The sequence below is a fragment of the Calliphora vicina genome, chromosome X (assembly GCF_958450345.1).
Source record: "Calliphora vicina chromosome X, idCalVici1.1, whole genome shotgun sequence".
Lineage (NCBI taxonomy): Eukaryota > Metazoa > Arthropoda > Insecta > Diptera > Calliphoridae > Calliphora > Calliphora vicina.
The window spans coordinates 673,557-687,194 of record NC_088785.1 but is presented as its reverse complement, the minus strand read 5'-3'; the positions used below and the strand labels follow the sequence as shown (position 1 = coordinate 687,194).

Below are 13,638 nucleotides of genomic sequence, written 5' to 3'. Positions count from 1 at the left end.
GTACGTCCCGTCCGTTGCCCGTTGGTGGGAGACCACAATCTCAATGAGACTATGATCACTCACACCAAAGTCATCCCTAATCTTCCAGCTAAAACGGTATTCTGTCATTGCCCCCACATTGGCTAACGTCACGTCAATGTCACTACATCCTCTTGGATCATCAAAAGTGTACATCTCACTAGGCTCATTGAGGACAATGAGCCGCTTTGTGACCAGCCATTCACTAAGCATGACACCTCGCAAGTAGTTCTGATGAGCAGAAGTATTCCCGCTCATCTTAGAGAACCACATGCGAGAGCATGCATTTGCGTCTAAACCAAGGATTACAGGTGAACTACTATCCAGTAGTAGTACCGAATCCATGTACCCTAAATAGGGTTCAAGAGGTCCCCCAAACCTACAGTAGATGCTTGTCAGTAGCATCCTACCAAAACCACCCTCCACGCTAACGCAGACTCCCCAATCACTCCTACTAACAACCGTACAGTTAATGTGACTGTCCTTTATTATAACAGCGGCGTTGCCCTTTATTTATACAGCCCTTTATTATAACCCTTTATTATAACAGCGGCGTTGCCCTTTATTATAACAGCGGCGTTGCCCCCGGGGGGTATGCGTGCGTTTACGGACGTAAACGCACGCATACCCCCCGGCAAACCCCTGATGTGACCATCCGTGGTATACGGCTCCTGCACGAGTGCAAAAGTCGCATTCAGGTTGTACATCGCCTGACCTAGTTCACAAATCACCGAAATGGCAGTTAAGCTGCAGAATTTTAATATCCGTACCCTCCATCTTAATGGCGCGCGTTTGCCCTCGCTACTATACCGCTATATACCGGACAGGCGGCTGACATCATAAGATGATTCGCCGGGAGTCCCTTAAAAGCACAATTTCTACAGTGGATCTCGTTGACACAGCGAGATGCCAAATGGCCAACCTGTCCGCATAGGCGACAAACTCCTTCCGTCATTCTGCAGTCCCTCACAAGGTGATCAAAGCCCAGGCATCTAAAGCAACTCGGCACGGCATCATGTGGGCGAACCAGGAAAGAAAACCATTTAATATAACACCGGCCATTGTCCAGCAATTGCTGCATGGCCTCGCTACTGCCCTCTAAAACAACACTAACCGGCCCGCCTGTAGGCTTCCACGGAGCTGTCACCAATCTAATTGAGCGTTTGTAGTCATCAGGAGTCATCCTACGCCTAAAATTTAGGTCGTAGAGCTCCTGCATAAACTCATCGGGAGATATCTCCGGATGAACGCGCTGCACGACCACCCTTGGACCTAGCTTGTCCTTTACCGAAACCTCCAACCCAACCTCACCGAACTTGGCATTCTTCGCAACCTTCTCCCTCTCAGCTACGGACGGGGTCCTAATGACCGCTCCGCCATCGCGCATAGGCCGCAACGTGTGCACGCGAACACCCAAAGTGGGGCCAACCTCCCTCTGCACTTTCTCTACCACTTCCTTGGATGAGACACCCTGCTTCCCCTTAACCACCACCGACCACGTTTCCACAGGCTTTGGCACAACAGCAACCGGAGCAGCAACAATAGCCCCACCAGAAACACCGCTACGCCTAGTAGTCACCGGAGGTGCCATGGGAGCCCTAAAGGCCGCCGACTGCACCCCAGCCACCTTACCACCCTCGTACACATCGAGGCGCCCTTTCAACCGCTCGTTCTCTGCCATAAGGCCAAAAAGCAGCACCTCAAACTTGCTGGAATGCTCCATCACGCCCTTGGCCAGCTCAGCCCCAACACCATCAGCCATCACCAACTCCAGCAAAGCAGCACTCACGGCCTTCATCTGGCCAACTAAACCAGTGTCCATGACTGGTTGTGGCCTTTTACGTCCACGCACCCTCTTGAGGCTAGGACCGGATGTAACATCCGACACCTCCATAGCATCACCAGCAGCTGGAACATCGGCAGGAGCAGCATCAGGAGTAACAGCAGCAGTACGTTTGGGCTTAGGAGAGCCGACCTTAAATCGTTTGACTTCATCCTCCATCTCTGTGCTCGATAACTCGCTCTCCGTATGTCTAACAATACGTACGCTTACCGGCGGCAACACCCTCTCACCTCCATCAGTCGTAGTCATGTCCGACGCATCACCCTTCGCTTTCGGCTTTTCGCCCTTCTTCTTGCCCGCAGGCGGCATATCTACCTATTCAAACCAGAAACTGTCGAAAGTAACTCAAAAAACAGTATACTCACGAAAATAAACCAATCAGAAAAAATTTCCAATTTACAGGAATACCCCTACTGTCCGTCAGCAAAAATGTACTATAATGCGAATGCCCCTAATAGTAGAGACACCAAAATACAAAATATCACAGACACCAACCACTTAGTGGAGACACGCACCACTTAGCGGAGACACAAACTGTAAATGGTCGAACCAAAACCGGAAGTGAACTGCCTTACCGACCGGAAATGAACCGTATTACCAATGCAGTTTGCACTGCCTTACCAATGCGGTTTTATTCGTCCCACAAAAATACCGACCGATACTGCCTTACCGACACTGCCTTACCGACACACTGCCTTACCGACACTGTCTTACCGACACACTGCCTTACCCGCACTGCCTTACCTGCACCGTGTTACCCGCTTCACAAGTGGCAACACCGACAATCTCACACGCCGTATGGCAACACCAAAAACTGCCGCCGGAGTTTGGCCTTGAGACACCTTGTCAGCGGAGTCTCAACTTTTATTATACACACACACACACTATGTATAATAATACACACGTTTGATTCTTCGTCAACCGATTTTTAATCTGCCTATATCTTAGGCATCCGCCAACCGATTCACAAAATATCACTTTCTCCCGAATCTACTGAGTCCAAGCTTTAAAATCCACTATCGCTCTTTTTAATATTCGCACTATAACACTTTAAATTTACGTACCGAAAGTCCGCTTATAAAAACACGTCTGATCAGCTCAACGTAAAACGCACAAGTGAGTAGATATGGACAGTAGGAATCTCGTTAATCCATTCATGCGCGTCACTAATTAGATGACGAGGCATTTGGCTATTTTTTTTTTTACGATCGAACCCACCAAACTCACACCCACTCCTCCCCGATCAAGGAGTGACCTTGCCTCGACGGAAACGAGAGGCGGTGTCCGTACTAACCTAGTCCGGACTAGGTAGAGCTGTCCTAAATTAAGCCCGATCCCGCAGGCTGCACGTAATTTACTTTAACTTAGTCAAAATAAAACAAAAATTCCTGGAGACACCTCATAAGAGATGCCTACAGGAGTCAAAAAAATGGTGAAACGGTATGCTAACCTAACCGATACCCGATCTATTGCTGCGAGACCCCATGAACCTTCTGTGCGATATAATACCTCCTATCATAACTCTAGTACTAATTAAAGCGGTTTCCCTCTTCCCTAACAACCCCCACTCAACTAACCTATTCACTGAATCCCTAGACCAAACTCCTCTCCAATTAAGTGTTATTGCGCAAAATTGCACCTGGTTGCGTCCGTATTTTTCTGTCAGTGCCCTAATAACGCCCTGTGTATTGTATTTGTCCGTCTTTTCCTTGTGCATATTAGACAAATCACGACCATCTGTAACGACCTGTGCGTCTAGCACATAGATCTTTTCCCCTTTTAAAACCACAATGTCAGGTTTCCTGATCCCAGAGGTTGTTTGCAATTGATCTTCTACTACAACCTGAAGTCCTTTAGCCCTCAGACTCCTTCCCATAAATTTAACTACACTATCATGTCTATTCGTCCTATCCCTTTTCGTTCTAAAACATCCCTGAACTATATGATTCAAAGTTTCCTGAGCATCACATCCTGCACGGCACTTTCGATCTGATGTCCTCCCACGGGTACATCTTGAACGTGTAGGGAGCGCATTAATACGCAACTTTATACAATTGATAAAGTCCCTTCCAGACAAAAGTCTAGTCGGTTCCCTTATCCAACGTTGGGCTTGTTTGTGATCACTACTATGTAGTAAACCACGCCCATCAAAAGATTTGTACAAGCGATCTGCCCAGAAAGCTTTTAAATCCCCCTTGCTTAGGATCCTAACTTCTCCTGTATCTAAACGTCTTTCAACTTTGGCGACCTCTGAAGCAACGAAAGTATCCACAGAAACAATCCCACTTGGGAGTGGTAATTGTAATTCTTGTAGACGCTTAAGTCTCAACAGCGGTGCTTGCCACCTAAGCGCAACAATGCCCAGACCGCCATCCTCCACGGAAGCATGGAAGTACGCGATTGGAACATCGTCTGGCAAGCTGAGCCATTTTCGTAAGTAGGCCCTAATTGTCCTATCGATACCCCTTAAGCAACCAATCATAACGTTCCCGAGGGTCAGTACATGATAAAGTTGAGGTATCAATACCGATCTAAGTGCAAACAACCTCTGCTGTGGTTTTAGGGGTGCTCTTGTGAGCCGATCTAACTTCTCTCTAAGGGGCGCCTTCAAATCCACCTTAGTTCTGCCTTCTGCGGTGAAAGTCACACCTAGGTATTTCCACTCTTCGGTCCTCTTCAGTGCTCTTATGGCCCGTCCCTCAACATAGAACTCTTTTTGTACAACCACCGAACGTTTCTGTTTAGGTTGTCCTTTAATGGACACCGACAGACATTTGGCGCTGTTCAATTTAAGTCCACAAGAGCCAAGGAACTCACTGGCTATATCAAGCAACTTCTGAAGACCGAGTGGAGTTGATGCCCAGATGACCAAGTCGTCAGCAAAAGCAGCAATATTAGTCATAAAATTTCCAATCTTGCATCCTAACTCTGGCGGGAGTTTTCGGATCAGTCTGTCCATCACTAAGTTGAACAGTACTGGAGACAAGGGGTCTCCCTGCTTTACTCCTCTCCCGGGTAAAACCAGTTGATCCGAAACCCATGAATCGCCAGAGAATCTAATGCGCGATGTGGAATATATATGTCTAATATAGTCGACCAACTCCTGTGGTTGGCCGTACGATTCAAGAGTCCCATAAATTGTATTATGAGACACAGAATCAAAGGCTTTGCTGACATCAAGGACCGCAATATGGCAAGAAGCATAATTTTGATGATGCTCCCTGAGAAGATGATCTATCAAGGTCGTGTTATCAGCACACCCATCAGTAGGCATGAATCCTTTTTGACTGCGTTCAAACTTGATACACCGAGATATTCTCTTTGCCAGGATGGAATGAAACCACCGAAGAAGAATCGACGTGAGAGTGATTGGCCTATAATCCTCTGGAAGTAAGGGCTTTTGCTTCTTTGGGAGAAAAATAGTCTTGGCCTCACGGAAACGTCTTGGTACCTTACCACACCACATAAACAGGTTAAAAACGCGTTCCAATATTTCTATTGGTAGCGCCCTGAATTGCCTTGATGTGATCCCGTCAATGCCGGGCGAGGTGGTATGTACGGGCATGGAGGCCTTTAAGTCTGAGCGACTTATCGGATACCATATATTGCCCCTAGAAAATCTAGCATGATCTTCACGTAGAGGCGCCGAATGCTCCTCACGTTCGATAACTTCTCTCCAATAGGTTTCCATTACATCTCTGGCTGGTTGCGAGCAACTCTCAGTGTCGTCTAGGATCGCTTTGATACATCTGCCATTGTGCTTGCGCCAGTCACGTTGGACCTTTGCATACTCATGTCTACGCCTCTTACGTCTATTAGTAAAAGTAGGAGGTTGTCTCGGGCGGACACGCTGTCTAGATTCGAGATTGGGTGGAAATATCTCATCTAAATATCCAGACAGTCTAAGTAGGACATGATCCTTATCATCATCATTGACACTACGTACAATCGAATTCAGATAAGGAGCACTATAACTATCAATATCAAGATCCCCTAGACTAAGCAAAAAGGATTTTATCGGGTCGTCCACTGTAGGAGCGTCCCCGGGGACTGGACTGTCCACGATAGGATCAGTCTCAGCCACGATTTCAGATGTTTCCATTGTCGTTTGTTGGCTTTGTACCCACGCAGTCGCAATATTTGTGGGTCCTCTGTTTGGGTCAACCAAGCGCGTGAGATAGGTCTGGACCTTGACCTTGTATTCACTTCTCTGGCGCATTTTCTTGATTGCCTCGACAGTGCGATGCGCGAATCGCTCATGAAGAGCATGATTCATGAACCGTACCCCACCTGAGGAGGTGAGTTCCGCTTCGGTACAAGCCAATAACGAAATTTCTTCATCGTTCCATCGTGCCTTTTTATCTGACCTGACATTCATCTGGTCAGATACGTCAGGGTGTGCACGTCTAATATGAACACCCAATCCCGACTTCGTCGAGAATGAGCGTTCACATACGACACAAGGGTGTGAGTTGGAAGCAGGGCCGCTACCCCCCACAACCAACCCACTTTGGTTAACTGCCTGCTCAGTTACCATACTAACACTACTAACCCCTTCACCTAAGTTAAGAGCTACTGTGTTCCTATGATCACCTGGGGCGGCAGGCAATGATTGGTTAGAAATGTGATTCTCAGGGGCGGCTGATGTCACATGGTTAGAATTTCTGTCCCTGTCCTGCAAATGTTCAGACAATGGGATCGATGTAGTGGCTTGAATATCCATTAAAATATTATCTCCGTTCCCTGAACCACTACTTTCAGGTATGGAGGAAACATTCATTCTTCCCATTGTATTGTTAGAACCCCTAATTGCTCGCTCTCGTAAGTTCATGGTGGTACTGGAGGCGCTCACCAACACTTCGTCCGTAAGGATAGGTGTCATAGTTACTAAGAGAGTCATAGTTACTCCCGCCGTTTACCCGCGCTTACTTGAATTTCTTCACTTTGACATTCAGAGCACTGGGCAGAAATCACATTGTGTCAACACCCGCTAGGGCCATCACAATGCTTTGTTTTAATTAGACAGTCGGATTCCCCAAGTCCGTGCCAGTTCTGAATTGATTGTTAATTGATAGTCGTTATAATTTAAAAGGAATATATCTTGCGATAATTCCCTAAAAATTTTAGCAAGAAAGTTCCACAATTGGCTACGTAACTACTATCCGGGGAACAAGATCCGAGAATCTCTATTTACCCAGAACGAGTACATAAACCATGTTATTGCTTCCCAATCAAGCCCGACTATCTCAATCTTCAGAGCCAATCCTTATCCCGAAGTTACGGATCTAATTTGCCGACTTCCCTTACCTACATTATTCTATCGACTAGAGACTCTTCACCTTGGAGACCAGCTGCGGATATTGGTACGGCCTGTTGAGAAGTTTGCGTGACCCCACCATAAATTTTCAAGGTCCGAGGAGAAAATATCGACACAACAGTAAATGTCATGCTCTTCTAGTCCATCTACCATATCTCTCTTCGAAAGACTTCCATGGTAGTACGACTATAAAACAGAAAAGAAAACTCTTCCGATACCTCTCGACGGCTTCTTTATGGTCGTTCCTGTTGCCAGGATGAGCACAAGGCCCATATTTAATAACAAACGGATACTCAACAGGTTACGGAATTGGAACCGTATTCCCTTTCGTTCAAAATTATTCAAGTGTTTAATTACTAAGCAATTTTACTTCCTTTTCATTATAACTTGAAAATTTTCGGCTTTCGCCTTAAACTTAGGACCGACTAACTCGTGATCAACCACTGTTCACACGAAACCCTTCTCCACTTCAGTCCTCCAAGGTCTCATTCGATTATTTGCTACTACCACCAAGATCTGTACCAATGGCAGCTCCATGCAGGCTTACGCCAAACACTTCTATGCTCACCATTGTACCCTCCTACTCACTAAAGTTTCAAAGTTTATAATCCAACCGAAATTGAACATAAACCATTTACTTTAGCGGTAATGTATAGGTATACAACTTAAGCGCCATCCATTTTAAGGGCTAGTTGCTTCGGCAGGTGAGTTGTTACACACTCCTTAGCGGATTACGACTTCCATGTCCACCGTCCTGCTGTTTTAAGCAACCAACGCCTTTCATGGTATCTGCATGAGTTGTTAATTTGGGCACCGTAACATTACGTTTGGTTCATCCCACAGCGCCAGTTCTGCTTACCAAAAGTGGCCCACTGGGCACATTATATCACAACCACTACCTTCATACCAAGAAAGGTGAGGTTCTTACCCATTTAAAGTTTGAGAATAGGTTAAGATCGTTTCGACCCTAAGGCCTCTAATCATTCGCTTTACCAGATAAGATTATTTTACATAATTTTTAAATGCACCAGCTATCCTGAGGGAAACTTCGGAGGGAACCAGCTACTAGATGGTTCGATTGGTCTTTCGCCCCTATACTCAATTCTGACAATCGATTTGCACGTCAGAACTGTTTCGGTCTTCCATCAGGGTTTCCCCTGACTTCAACCTGATCAAGTATAGTTCACCATCTTTCGGGTCACAGCATATATGCTCAAGGTACGCTCTAGTTAGAGGTATAAATAATATAAATACTATTATACATAACTGTATAGAACGCCCCGGGATTGAATTAATAGACTATAAATAGGCTAAAAACTAATCCCATTAAATTAAGTTATGTTAATTACGCTATTAGGTTTTTATTCCCAATAACTTGCAAATATGTTAGACTCCTTGGTCCGTGTTTCAAGACGGGTCCCGAAGGTATCCTGAATCTTTCGCATTGTTAATCATATAAGTGCATATAATAAACATAAAGATCAATGATCAATATGCTATTATAAAATATAAATATTTAAGCACTATATATAATAAATCTATCAACACTTTATCAAATCAAAAGCATTTATTCGATATTAAAATGCAAGCAAAATAATTTGAATAAACTTAAGCAAATGATCTTATGATAAATATATTTATGTTAATAGATTACAATGTCCTTTATAGAAAAAATGCACACCATTATTATAATATTATAAATATTAAAATCATAAAGATGAATTTTCCATAACGGATATTCAGGTTCATCGGGCTTAACCTCTAAGCAGTTTCACGTACTATTTAACTCTCTATTCAGAGTTCTTTTCAACTTTCCCTCACGGTACTTGTTTACTATCGGTCTCATGGTTATATTTAGTTTTAGATGGAGTTTACCACCCACTTAGTGCTGCACTATCAAGCAACACGACTCTTTGGAAATGCCATCTAGTAATCATTAACGTTATACGGGCCTGGCACCCTCTTTGGGTAAATGGTCTCATTTAAGAAGGACTTAAATCGTTAATTTCTCATACTAGAAATTTGACATTCCATACACTGCATCTCACATTTGCCATAAAGACAAAGTGACTTAGTGCTGAACTATTTTCTTTTCGCTCGCCGCTACTAAGAAAATCCTTGTTAGTTTCTTTTCCTCCCCTCATTAATATGCTTAAATTCAGGGGGTAATCCCATATGAGTTGAGGTTGTAATAAAAAAATTTTTTAAATCATAAAATATCAAAACCACAAATAGAAATCATTTCTTTTATTTTCTGTTTAAATAAAAAATTCTTTTTAATAGAGAGGCAATCCTAGTTTCATAAAAAAATATTTTATGCTAGACCTTCCTCAATAAAAAAATGAATATAAAATATATAATATTAAATACTCTGATTTTATTCGTTAGAGGTTTTGTATCTTTAACTTTTAGTATTATGAATATAGTAGAATATCCAGTAATACAACATGTGCTTTTAAAAAATTTTACATATTAAATATATAAAAGATTTTTAAAGCAACTTATTTAGCATAGTCTTACAACCCTCAACCATATGTAGTCCAAGCAGCACTCTAATTATAAATTAAAGTACCTTACAGCATGGACTGCGATATGCGTTCAAAATGTCGATGTTCATGTGTCCTGCAGTTCACACGATGACGCACAGTTTGCTGCGTTCTTCATCGACCCATGAGCCAAGTGATCCACCGCTTAGAGTGATATATTTATTTTTGTTTAAATAGCAATTCATAAATTTGTTTATTGAAAGAAATCAAAAATACACCAAACCAAATTGGCATATATCAATTCCTTCAATAATATTTTTTTTAATTTTAAAACATACCACAAAGTTTGTTGCGAATATCTTAGTTCTTTTAGAAAGAACAATTTTTTTTAACTTGTATACAAGTACAACTATAATTGTGAGTTTAATTTTTATGCAATGTATGGATATACAATAAATTGTATTGCCAGTACACTAAAATGAATATATTATATATATTTCAAATATTCCCATCCAATGTATGATTTAAGTTCATAAATCAGTACATCTTTTTTTAATAAAAGAGAATAAAAGAAAATATATTATATATATATATAATTTCCAACGACTTTTTTTATAATATTATTAAATATAATATTATTTTATTATTAAAGAGTTTTTCTTTCAATAACACTTTTAGTGTTTTTCTCTTTTTTTTTTATAAAAAAAAAATATTTAAATATTTTTAATTTTATTTTTATTAGCCTTTTTTTTTAAAGGGCATTATGTTTTTTTTTTTATTAATATTTTTTATATATAAATATATAAAAAAAAATTTTTTATCGGTTAGGAACACATTAATGATCCTTCCGCAGGTTCACCTACGGAAACCTTGTTACGACTTTTACTTCCTCTAAATAATCAAGTTCGGTCAACTTTTGCGAAACAACCGTAACACACAAGGCGTTACAGTGATCACGTCCGGAGACCTCACTAAATAATTCAATCGGTAGTAGCGACGGGCGGTGTGTACAAAGGGCAGGGACGTAATCAATGCGAGTTAATGACTCACACTTACTGGGAATTCCAAGTTCATGTGAACAGTTTCAGTTCACAATCCCAAGCATGAAAGTGGTTCAGCGGTTTACCCGGACCTCTCGGTCTAGGAAATACACGTTGATACTTTCATTGTAGCGCGCGTGCAGCCCAGGACATCTAAGGGCATCACAGACCTGTTATTGCTCAATCTCATTATTGCTAGACGCAATTTGTCCATTTAAGAAGCTAGTGTCCTTATAATGGGACAAACCAACAGGTACGGCTCCACTTTCATAAACACATTCAAACACTCACACATTTTACTGCACTCATGAATGAAGGCTACAAAAGCTTCAAACACCATAATCCTGAAAGCATCTATTTAATATATTTGAGTCTCGTTCGTTATCGGAATTAACCAGACAAATCACTCCACGAACTAAGAACGGCCATGCACCACCACCCATAGATTCGAGAAAGAGCTATCAATCTGTCTTACACACTTATGTTCGGACCTGGTAAGTTTTCCCGTGTTGAGTCAAATTAAGCCGCAGGCTCCACTCCTGGTGGTGCCCTTCCGTCAATTCCTTTAAGTTTCAGCTTTGCAACCATACTTCCCCCGGAGCCCAAAAGCTTTGGTTTCCCGGGAAGCGACTGAGAGAGCCATGATAGTAGCTACACCCAATTGCTAGCTGGCATCGTTTATGGTTAGAACTAGGGCGGTATCTGATCGCCTTCGAACCTCTAACTTTCGTTCTTGATTAATGAAAACATCTTTGGCAAATGCTTTCGCTTAAGTTAGTCTTACGACGGTCCAAGAATTTCACCTCTCGCGTCGTAATACTAATGCCCCCAAACTGCTTCTATTAATCATTACCTCTTGATCTAAAAACCAATGAAAGTAGAACAGAGGTCTTATTTCATTATTCCATGCACAAAATATTCAGGCATTTGGAGCCTGCTTTAAGCACTCTAATTTGTTCAAAGTAATTGTACCGGCCCACAACAACACTCGATGAAGAGCACTGAAGCAGGTTTAAATAGGAGGAATATGCACAAATACAAGTATTTAATACATATAAGAACTCCACCGGTAATACGCTTACATACATAAGGTACAGTACAAACTACAATTATAGTTGTACTACCCGTATGAAGCACAAGTTCAACTACGAACGTTTTAACCGCAACAACTTTAATATACGCTATTGGAGCTGGAGTTACCGCGGCTGCTGGCACCAGACTTGCCCTCCAATAGGTCCTTGTTAAAGGATTTAAAGTGTACTCATTCCAATTACAGGGCCTCTAATATGAGTCCTGTATTGTTATTTTTCGTCACTACCTCCCCGAGCTGGGAGTGGGTAATTTACGCGCCTGCTGCCTTCCTTAGATGTGGTAGCCGTTTCTCAGGCTCCCTCTCCGGAATCGAACCCTGATTCCCCGTTACCCGTTGCAACCATGGTAGTCCTAGATACTACCATCAAAAGTTGATAGGGCAGACATTTGAAAGATCTGTCGTCGGTACAAGACCATACGATCAGCAAGTTATCTAGAGTTCAACCATAATAACGATCTTGCGATCGCTTGGTTTTAGCCTAATAAAAGCATACGTCCCAAAGGTCCGTATTTATATTGCATGTATTAGCTCTAGAATTACCACAGTTATCCAAGTAACTGTTAACGATCTAAGGAACCATAACTGATATAATGAGCCTTTTGCGGTTTCACTTTTAATTCGTGTGTACTTAGACATGCATAGCTTAATCTTTGAGACAAGCATATAACTACTGGCAGGATCAACCAGAATAATGTTTTATTTATATTATTTGTTTTCAATTGGTTTTAGTTGAAAAGAAATTTAACGAAAATCAGCTTTTTATCGCGTCATATTCGTCATTCCAAATTCACTGTTCTTGATTTTTAAACAATATATTGTTCTATTATCATTTATTTCACATTGCATCATATAATATTTTTCAATATATATGATATTTTTTGATATGCAATTAAGAATTACATTTCATTCATATTTCATTTTTACATTTTATACATTTTTGAAAAACACCAAAAAATCTTCACCAAAAAAATCTTATATAAAAAAAACTAAGAAAATACTTATTTTTCTTTATTCGATTTTAACAAAATAAATTTACCAATGCAAATATTGAAATCCCCAAGAATATAAAAAAATTCTTGTTCTAGAGACCAAAGCATCATAAATAATTTTAGCACATTGAATAAAAATTAATTTTAATATTTCAATAAAGAAAAATTAAAATTATAAAAAAAAAATAAAATAAATAATTACACTAACGAATAACTATACAGTTCAATCAACAAACTAAAAAAATTTGTCGACAAACTTAAATAGATTCATCGTTAGCGGCAAATAAACTAAAAAAAGTTTTCATTGCTCTCCCCACACACAAAATACTATACCACATATATTCAACGCAAATAATAAAATAGATATTTAAAAACCTCAATACACAATATAAAAAACAAGCAAATAGTTCCAACATTCACGTTGTAACATTCTTGCACAATATCATCATTCGCATTCGATTTTCATTCTTAAATCAATTTTAACACACCGTATATTAGTATTTTTGATGTTTTGTGTGAATATTTAGTATCTCTGCATTTTATGTCAAGAGTATATAGAGATAGTTACATACAACTTCCCCGCCAATTTCGTTTTCCGAAACTTTAAAATTGTATATCTTGAGTTCTAAGCAACTTTTTTGAAATTTTCTTTTTGATTATGAATCGTACGAATTATTACTAATTTTTAAGTAAGAAAAATTAAAATAAAATTTTATCGATTTTGATAATTTTTTTAAGAAATTTCATACAATATGAACTAATATCAACATCTAAATAGATTTTCTTTTCAAATTGTTCAATATTTCAAAATAAAAAATTTTCGATTTTTTCAAAAATTTTATTATTTTATGA

The 13,638-nt window shown here is 40.6% G+C and overlaps 2 non-coding genes and 1 pseudogene across 2 annotated transcripts; all 3 read right to left on the bottom strand.

The window, feature by feature from the left end:
- The window catches only part of LOC135962941 (large subunit ribosomal RNA), a 13,695-nt pseudogene extending 4,328 nt beyond the window's left edge, over nt 1-9,367 (bottom strand).
- A 330-nt stretch (nt 9,368-9,697) lies between these two features.
- LOC135962984 (5.8S ribosomal RNA) lies at nt 9,698-9,877 on the bottom strand. Its single transcript, XR_010576794.1, has one exon. It is a non-coding gene; the product is annotated as a 5.8S ribosomal RNA (ribosomal RNA).
- A 623-nt stretch (nt 9,878-10,500) lies between these two features.
- On the bottom strand, nt 10,501-12,487 carry LOC135962896 (small subunit ribosomal RNA). The gene has a single exon (XR_010576737.1). It is a non-coding gene; the product is annotated as a small subunit ribosomal RNA (ribosomal RNA).
- Nucleotides 12,488-13,638: the final 1,151 nt, after the last annotated feature.